The sequence below is a fragment of the Panicum hallii genome, chromosome 9, assembly GCF_002211085.1.
Source record: "Panicum hallii strain FIL2 chromosome 9, PHallii_v3.1, whole genome shotgun sequence".
In the NCBI taxonomy this organism is placed as follows: Eukaryota; Viridiplantae; Streptophyta; class Magnoliopsida; order Poales; family Poaceae; genus Panicum; species Panicum hallii.
In genome coordinates this window covers 21,309,646-21,320,171 of record NC_038050.1, presented here as the reverse complement: position 1 = coordinate 21,320,171, position 10,526 = coordinate 21,309,646, and positions in this window count along the sequence as shown.

Here is a 10,526-nt window from a genome sequence, read left to right as displayed (position 1 = left end):
ATCCTAGATGTAGGTAGTGTGACATGGGAGTGAGTATTCAGATAACTTGCGAGCCACTTGTTGTAGAATATGTGGCGAACCTCTGTATGGTTTGGTTTGGAACAATGTAATGTAATATGGAACAAGTTTTAGTTAGTTATGTAAATCTGAGTTGCTATTTGGATGGTTAAGTTAATACTCGTGACTTGGATTTATTACCTTGCATTGTTCAACTAAAGATATATTGGTGCTACATGATTTCTGAAATTAGAAGCAAGTATTGGTAAATGCTTGTGGATGACTTCTATATTTCAGATGGTTGGCGCTACGCGCGGAACCCCGGAGGGATTCAGACCGGATCAAGCTAGTGGTTCACAACAACCACATCCACCACCACCGAATCTAGCGGAAGTGATGACCCGTCAGACCGAACTCCTGAACATGCTGGTGCAGGCCCATCAACATCACTTCCGTTCTCCTCAACATGGACGTGAAGAGTATCCCTCGGCTGGTTATCAGGATTTCTTCAGTACACAACCCCCACTCTTTCATAAGACTGAAGAACCCCTGGATGCAGATGCGTGGCTCCATACAATCGAGTCCAAGTTTGCATTACTCCCGGTCCCGTGCTCCGAAGCAAATAAAACTCTCTTCGCAGCCCAACAGCTCCGTGGAAATGCTCGCCTTTGGTGGGACAATTACCATGCCATGCAACCAGATGGACATGTTGTCAATTGGGAAGAATTCAAGGCCGCCTTTAGAGCACATCATATCCCGGAAGGACTCATTGAGCGAAAGCTCAATGAATTTTTGGCACTAACTCAAGGGAACCGCACTGTACTCCAATACGCGCAAGCTTTTAATCACTTGTGCCAGTATGTAGGCTATCATGCTGATACGGACACCAAGAAAAGAGATCGATTCCGTCGCGGACTAAACACCAAGCTGAAAGAGCACTTAAATCTGGTTAGGGCCGACAATTTCAACGAATTGGTCAACATGGCCATTACCCAAGAGGACTGTATCTCAGCACATCATGCTGAGAAGAGGCAGAAAGTGTCTACTGGACCCTCGAATGCACAACCTTCGAGGTATCGGGTGATTCAGAACCCAGCTTCCCGAGCTCCACCCAGAAATGCTCCCGCAGGCAGATGGTTAGCTAGGCCTCCTTAGCAGCTCCGATTCAACAGGCCACCAGTGCCTCAATCTCAGCAGCAGCAGCGACCAGTCGGTCCAAGGTTGAATTCTCCACAGTTTAATCAAGGGAATAACATCAATCGATGTTTCAACTGCGGTAGTCCGGCACATTTTATTAAAGACTGCCCTCAACCCAAGAGGACATTCCCTGGACAGGCTTCCAACTCCAACTCCAAGAATAAAGGCAAGAGGCAGGTTATGCAAGTCCGTCAAGGAAGAGTGAATTTCACCACTCTATCGGAACTTCCGGAAGGTGCACCAGTCATGACGGGTACATTCACTCTACACCATCACCCTGTTGTTATACGTTTTGATTCTGGTGCAACCCATAGTTTTATCAGTACAAGGTTTGGGACCAAAATAGGTTTGGATTTCTACCCCACAAATGGAACCTATATGATAACAACCCCAGGAGGTAGAATTGCATCAAATCAAATCTGTAGAGATGTACCAATCCAGATGGGTAGCACTTTAATAAGGACAGCCTTAATTGCATTAAATCTAGAAGGGATGGATATTCTCCTAGGCATGGATTGGATGACCAGATATCGAGTATCTTTAGATATCTTTTCTCGAGAGGTGGAAATAAATTCTCCAGAATATGGACATACCATCCTTCATCTTCCATCACAGGAATATACCAGTTCTTGTGTGTATGCTACAGCAGGAATTAAGCTAGAGTATATTCCTGTTGTATGTGAATACCCAGATATTTTTCCAGACGAGTTACCTGAAATGCCACCGGATAGAGATGTTGAGTTTGTCATAGAGTTACAACCTGGCATGGCCCCCATTTCTAAGAGACCTTATCGTATGCCACCCAATGAATTGGCCGAATTAAAACTTCAGCTTCAAAAACTCCTGGATAAGGGTTACATTCGCCCAAGTGCTTCACCATGGGGATGCCCTGCTCTGTTTGTTAAGAAAAAGGACAACAGTCTCAGGCTATGTGTTGATTATCGTCCCCTCAATGCGGTCACTATTAAGAATAAGTATCCTCTTCCCCGCATTGATATCCTGTTTGATCAGTTAGCCGGAGCTAAGATATTTTCCAAGATTGACCTTCGCTCCGGGTATCATCAAATAAAGATTAGACCAAGTGATATTCCGAAAACCGCCTTCTCCACCAGATATGGACTCTATGAATATCTGGTTATGTCCTTTGGTCTTACCAATGCACCGGCATATTTCATGTATCTCATGAACTCTGTCTTCATGCCGGAACTTGATAAATTCATCGTGCTTTTTATCGACGATATTCTGATCTATTCCAAAACTCTTGAAGATCATGTTAAACATCTTCATGTTGTTCTTCAATGTCTACGAGATCACCATCTGTATGCCAAATTCTCTAAATGCGAATTTTGGCTAGATACCATCAAATTTTCTGGTCATACCATCTCCAAGGACGGTATATCTGTCGATCCGAGTAAGGTTCAAGAAGTGATGGATTGGAAACCCCCTACTTCGGTCCATCAGATCCGCAGTTTTCTCGGTCTTGCTGGCTATTACCGTCGTTTCATCCCAGATTTCTCTCGAATAGCCAAGCCCATGACCGAACTATTGAAAAAGGGTGTTAAATTCTCCTGGAGTGCGAATTGTGGTGAAGCATTCCACACTCTAAGAGCACATCTTACCACTACTCCAGTTTTGGCTCAGCCAGACACATCCAAACCTTTTGATGTTTATTGTGATGCATCAGACACTGGACTTGGATGTGTACTCATGCAGGATAATCGCGTGATTGCATATGCCTCTAGAGCCCTTCGGACGCATGAGCAGAATTATCCTACTCATAACCTTGAGCTTGCAGCCGTAATACATGCACTTAAACTTTGGAGACACCATCTTATGGGTACTAAGTGCAATATTTATACGGATCATAAGAGTTTAAAGTACATATTTACACAGGCAGACTTGAACATGAGGCAGAGACGTTGGTTAGAACTTATAAAGGATTATGATCTTGAAGTACACTACCATCCAGGCAAAGCCAATGTGGTTGCGGATGCACTTAGCCGCAAGTCACATTGTCATTGTTTATCGGTAGAACTTTTCAAAGACACTCTTTGCTGGGAAATGAGGAAGCTTAATCTAGAAATTGTTCCTCAAGGCAGTCTGAACCATATAACAGTTAAGCCTATACTCCAGGATAGTATTGTGACGGCACAACAACACGATAAGGGAGTTAAAATGATCAAACAACAATTAGCCCAAGGAGAAGAGAAGTATAAGTGTTTCCAAGAAGATTCTGAAGGAATTCTATGGTTTAAGGAACGTATAGTTGTACCCAAAAACCATCAGCTTCGCAAGCAAATAATGGATGAAGCACATCTATCTAAATTTGCTATGCACCCTGGTAGTACGAAAATGTACCAAGATTTGAAACGGAATTTTTGGTGGACTCATATGAGAAGAGAAATAGCAAAATAAGTTTCTGAGTGTGATGTTTGCCAGAGAATTAAGGCCAGTCATTTAAGGACTTCTAGTACACTACAACCTTTGTCTATTCCTTCTTGGAAATGGGCTTTACCTAATAAGGCCAGTCAGTATGGACTTTATTGTAGGTTTACCTAATACTTCTCAAAGGCATGATTCTATTTGGGTGATTGTGGATAGGTTAACCAAGACCGCCCATTTTCTTCCAGTACATACCACTTACACTACTAGGAAGTATGTGGAAATATATCTAGACCAAATCGTTCGTCTCCATGGGATACCTAAAACGATCATCTCTGATCGTGGAGCACAGTTTGTTGCCCGTTTCTGGGAACAGTTTCAACAAACTCTTGGAACCAAGTTAATCTGAAGTTCCACATATCATCCGCAAACAGATGGACAGACAGAAAGGATCAACCAAATTCTAGAAGATATGCTTCGGGCTTGTGTAATCCAATACGATAAGCATTGGGACAAATGCTTAGCTTTGGCAGAATTCTTCTATAATAACAGCTATCAGTCAAGTATCAAAATGGCTCCTTTTGAAGCCTTATATGGTCGCCAATGCAGAACTCCTTTGAATTGGTCTCAAACTGGTGAACGCAAAATTTTTGGACCTGATCTTGTTAATGAAACAGAAGAAAAGGTAAAGATTATTCGGAATAATCTTAAAGCAGCTCAATCAAGACAAAAGAGCTATGCAGATAAAAGGAGAAAACCAATACAGTTTAAAGTAGGTGATTTTGTATATCTGCGAGTATCTCCTACTCGAGGTGTTCAACGATTTGGTATCAAAGGCAAACTCGCTCCTTGCTACGTTGGTCCTTTTGAAATTCTTGAAATTTGTGGACCCGTAGCCTATCGACTTCAACTTCCTCCTCAGCTAGCAGCCATTCATAATGTCTTCCATGTATCCCAACTGAAGAAATGTATTCATGTTCCTACCGAAATCGTTGATACACAAAGTATCGACATCGAGCCTGATCTTTCCTATAAAGAACTCCCAATCAGAATCTTGGATACCAAGGAAAGAAGTACTAGAAGAGCAACGGTCAAAATGTTTAAGATCCAGTGGAATCACCATACAGAAGAAGAAGCTACCTGGGAAACCGAAGACTATCTTCAGAAGAACTTCCCAGACTTTCTGAGGAATTCCTAGGTATCTATGCTCTTATCACCTCATTCCTGTAATCTCGGGATGAGATTCCTTTTAGGGGGGAAGGTTGTGACACCCTAGGTGTCAAATAGATCAAACCAATAGAAATAATGTTTGGTGTGAGTGAAATTGTGTGAAAATCTAATAAAGTTATGAGAATAAGGGTATTTGTGTAAATTTATGAAAGTATAAGTCCCTTTATGCAAATTAATTGAAGTATAAAGTATCTTTTCAAAAAGGTGAATGTCATCATGACCAGCCTTAAATGCTTGCAAATAAACCCCAAAAGTTATAAGATTTGCATTACTAGGACAAAACTTATGTAAAGTTTAATTTGAGTGCAAAATGGTGGAATAAAACTTTGTACTTTAGGTTTCTGAACTTGAGCCCTAAAGCAAAGTTATAGGATTTGAAAAGTTCTACAACTTTCTTTTTGACCATTTTCTCATTAGAGCTCTGGATCAGTGGGGAATTTCTGTTTACAGTGAGGTCCTTGAAGTTTTTGAATTTTCCAACTAAGTCCCTCGAACCTCCTCCTCTCTTCTTCCTCCTCTGGCAACTCCTCTGCTCCGCCCGCTGCACCCCTGCCGCCGGTGTCAGAGCCGCTTTCCGGCCATGTGCTGCACCTCGGTCGCTCCCCGGCGCCACCTCCAGTTCCTAGCTTCTCCACGCGTCGACCCCAACCCGAACGCCGCTCTAGCTCCCCCTCCCTGGCCCTCTTGCGCGCGCGCCACGCCGTCCCGCGGCTCTGCCGCCGCCACCTCGCCATCGCCATGGCATTGCCCGTGTGTGCCCCTCGCCTCATCTCTTCTGGTTCAAGAGCAGTGCTACTTCCCTCTCTTCCCATTCCGTTCCCGTTTCTGCTCTTTGATTGCCCGGAACCCCGAGCACCACCGCCGCCATCTCCTCCATCTCCGGCGCCCTTCTGTTCGTCGTGGGCAACCCCCTTCCAATCCTCCCCGCACCACCACATCACCTTAGGAAGTTTCCCCTTGTTACACTAAAGCTCCCGAACCATTCCCCGTGACCGGACGTCCACCGGAGCTACCTCGCCGCCGTTCTCTTTCCGCCGGTAAGCTCCTGTCCGCCGTCGAACCCCTACCTCCACCCCTCCTCTGTCCAATTCGACTACCCCATTAGCTTCCCCTTGCCTTGCTGCAGCTCTCAAGCCCAAGCTTGGCCCTCCTCCTCATCGGGAACCTCCTCGCCGATGAGCATCCCTCCGCCGCCGCCTCGGCCACCGTGGGAAAGCCCCCTCCGGTCATCCCCTTGCCTTCCCAAGACTTCGAGCAGGTGCGCCTTGACCTCCTGGTGCTCACTGACCACTTCTCCTCCGACCCCTCGCGGTCCCCTCATCGGAATTTGGCCGGCATTCCCTCTGCCCTTCTTCCCCGACGAGCCAAGGGTACAAGTGCAAGGATTTCAAAAGTTCTAAGGGCGTCCTTGTAAAATTTCCAGAGCCCCCCCAATTCAAAAGCTGTGAACTTCAAAAATTCGTAGAAATTTGTAGAAAATTCAGAAAAATGCCAAACCAGTTTTTTTGGAATCCTTGAGTTAAATTCGACTACTTTTATGTAATGAACTTGAGCTATATATGTATAATTTCTGTTGTAGATTAAATACTAGAAAATAAGTGTTTTATTTGTATCTCATGTTGTAGGCATGTGTTATAGCTGAAATTTGGAACTTAGATTGTATGTGCTATGTATAGATCGGTGTAAAACGTTCGAGTACTTTACTGTTCATTTGCTTAGATTTCGAGTACTTTTTGTTATATGTTGATGAAATGCTTAAATTTTTAATTAAGGGTGTTTTTGTTGATGTTTGTATTTGAAATTTTTATCATAACTTCCTTTTTGAATGTGTAATCCATGGTAAAAATATTAGGACTAATAAAAGGTCATACCCCAAGTTATGAATTTTTGGTTTGTTTCTAAAGATAATTAATTATACTAGCTTTTATTCAAGGAAAATTATGAAAATATTCTAAGATGTTGTTCCTAAGTAGTGTAGCATAACTACAAAATTTCAACCTATGATTATGTGTAAAATAGCTAAAATAAATAAAACTTGATTAGTAGATCTATAATAAATAATAACTTAGGGTTTTTCAAGGTGATTAGCTAGTTGATTAAATAAAAGTGTTAAGTGTAATTAGTTTAGTAGGCAACCATGTTACTTCATGTAGTTAACTAAATGTTTGGGGTAGATGACCCTGTTGCTTAATGTAACTAAGTAAATTATTTAATACTCGATAAATGACTGCCCAGTATTGTGTTGTTTGCTATTATATGATGTTATGTTCTTTGGCTTGTAATTTTTTCGTGAAGTAGAATGACAATCTACATATTTTCTTAATTGCATCTTTTTCATCACATGTAGACTCAACGTTTCTTGCCGACGGTGACTATCAGATCTTTCCGGAGTCCGAAAAAGAAGTGTCTGAAGACGCCGGGGACATCGTCGGAGAATCAATCGAAGCCCCGAACCCGAGTTCGGAAGAAATTATTAACATTTCTGACCCCAGCCCCGCCAATGAAGGCAAGCCTCGGTCATAAAATCAATATCTTATTTACACTGCAATTTACCTTATATGTTTATATACTTGTGCATTAAGTTCTAAGGAGTTGTCTAGAAACCATAGAGGCATCTCCCTAGGAACCCATGTACTAAATATTAGAAACTGAGTCCGACTAGTGCTATGCTAATAGGACCGGTAGAAGTCCGCACGGGGTTATAAGTAGCATCTTGGACAGAAAGAATACCCCGTCTGTGTTGATGAATTTGGTTAAGGTCGCAGTGTGTGGTAGTGGCAGTTAAGCGTTTGGAAGTACTAGCCACATGCCGCGAAATATGGTAAGCGGTAAGCCTAGTAACCAATCGGCCCGGCAAGTGGACTCGTCCCCCACCACTCGACTTTTATTTTATGTTTACACGCACCGACTATGGGAGTACGTTCTGTAAAGCAGATGGGAATACGGTCATGTAGTCGCGCTACAGACGTATGTCCTGCACATTGGGTGTGCGTACGGTCCAGCAGTCGCTTGTGGTGGCTTTGTTCCATGACCCGGAATGAAAGGCAAACGGTTGCTTCGGAACGACCTGTTGGTGTTCCAAGCGTGTGAGTTAGGTTTACCTTGCAAGGGTTAAAATTCGATTCTGAATCGTCCGTTTCTCACGAAGATTGAGACTGCTTAACTCTTTTGCCACATAGAGTAACAAGAGTAATGTTGTTGATGAGAAATACTGGTGTATGTTTAAAAGACTCTACCTTGCTTGAGTAGTTACAGGTGCTTACTTAGAAGGGTTAAAGAAACTAGAATCTGAAAGCTAAAATATGAAAGTAAGGACCTACTCTTTGTTGCTTTTCGGCTGAAACAAAACTTACCTCCTCATTAAAGCCTTCATAGTCTAGTTAAGGGATAAGTATACCCAAATCTCCGGGTAAGCCTTGCTGAGTATTAGAGTACTCAGCGTTGCTATATGATTTTGTTTTAGGTAATGTCTCCGAAGACCCTACTTACCCCATGCCTTGGCCTTATGCTTTGCCTGATGGTTGGTCCGTGGAGTGGGATCCATCCCCGGCCAACCCCGATCATAACGAGTGACGTTATGCCATGGCTTAGCATGACGTCCTTACTGGTGACGTGTATAGTTATCGTATTTTAAATTCCGCTGCTAGAACTTGAACTTTAAAACTGGTTTGTAATAATGACTCCTAGTTTGAACCTTTGCTGTTTCTGCAAACTTTGTAATAACTTTGCTAAGTGTGGAACTTTGTACTACTTGTGGAAACTTTTGTAAAACGATTTCCCTATGATGTAAAATATGATGATGACTGTATCTCTGGACTCACCGTCGTGTGAGGTAACCTTATTTGATCCTGTATCGGTGGTTTATCGGGACGCTACCCGACAGACCAGGGGATTATACCGTTTGAAGTACGTTGGAGCCCTCTGGAATGGACTCGCGTGCTTGAGCCGGTATAATTCAGGTTGGTTCTGCCACAGTGTCCTCGCTACGATGGTCGTGTAACGACGTACTCCTACCGGTCGGGTATCCGCCATCGGAGTTAATTGATACATGTAAACCCAGTCAAAGCAGGCGGAGATCAATGGGATTGGTCGAATCGAAACCGAGGATAACTCACCATATGCATATGATGCGTGGGGTGGCAGATTGGATCCGCTATCGGTTGAGGAAGTTGTAGAAACATGTTGTTCGATAAAATAGCCATAACTTTTGCATACGAACTCGGATTGAGGCGAATTCTATATGAAAATTCATCTATAGAAAATTTTACACATGGAATTCAACCCTTTTGGTGTTTAAGCTGAAATTAAATTTCCCAAAAATGGCCTGGAAGATGGAGTTTTGGGCGTTCAAAGTTTAGACATCGTTGTGCCTAACTTGTTTTTGCAGGATCATGTGTGATCGGTATGGTCTTATGTGTATGTGATGCATGTATGTAATTTTCATGACCTGCGTATCATGAGTCATGCAATATGGCAGGAGCCAAATGTGTAGCCAATTTATGTAATAGCCTACGTGTCAACCTATGATGATCCGATCCGACAATGTAACTAGAATTCGGTAGTTATAGTTCTTGGAGGACTCGTCACTTGAAGGATGGCGCACAGGGAACATGGAGATGGAGATCATCATGGTGGACAGATTCAATGAAGATGGAGATCACCATGTAAATATGTGTGGCAGAACCAATCCGCTTGAATTATTCCGGCTCAAGTGCGCTAGTCATCACTATACAGGCGATACTAACTCAACGCACTTCAAACGGAACAACCCATTGGTCTGTCGGGTCACCGCCCGATTCAACCACGGTTACACAGGATCGAGGTAGGTTTACCTCGCACGAAGGCGAGTTTACAATCACACAACAGCTCACCAACTTTTAATTCACAGAAATATTAAACATTATTACAATCTGTTTCAAACTTAAAGTAAACTTATATAAACATTATTTAAAACCACAAGCTATGCAAGCTTGTTCAGAGTCACAGCGGAAGAAATTAACACGTGACTACACACGTTGCAAAAGTTGACACCACGCCCAGCCCGAAACATGGCGTCATTCCGGAGGGTCATTGCCAGCCGGGGACGGATCCCACTCCATGGACCAGCCAAACGGAACAGAGAATGGCCAAACTGGACTACCCGCTTGGTTCTCACAGGCCATACCTGAAAGACAGACTAGCAAGACTGAGTATACTAATACTCAGCAAAACTTAACCGAGATTGGGTATACTTAGCCCGAAGCTAGACCATGGAGGATTGAGAGGTTCTGGTTTTCTTTTTATTTGCTGAAAAGCAACAAAGAGTATGATCTAACTTTCATGTTTAGCTTTTAGATTATAGTTTCATTAACCATTCTAGGTAAGCACCTATACTAGACAAGCAAGGTAGAGATTAGCATCCATCAAGATTATTCCAACAATAGTTACTGTTCTTACTCTATGTGGCAGACGGAGCAAGCAGTCTCAATCTCCGCAAGAAACGGACGATTCTGAATCGAGTTTCATAACCTTGCAAGGGTAAACCCAACTCACACGCTTATAATATCTAATGATCGTTCCGAAGCAACCGTTTGCCTTTCATTCCGACTTGTGGATCAGGGCTACCACAAGCGACTATAGGACCATACGCACATCCAATGTGCAGGACGTACGTCTGTAGCGCAACTACATGACCGTACTCCTATCTGCTGTGTGGAACGTATTCCTGCATGTCGGTGCAT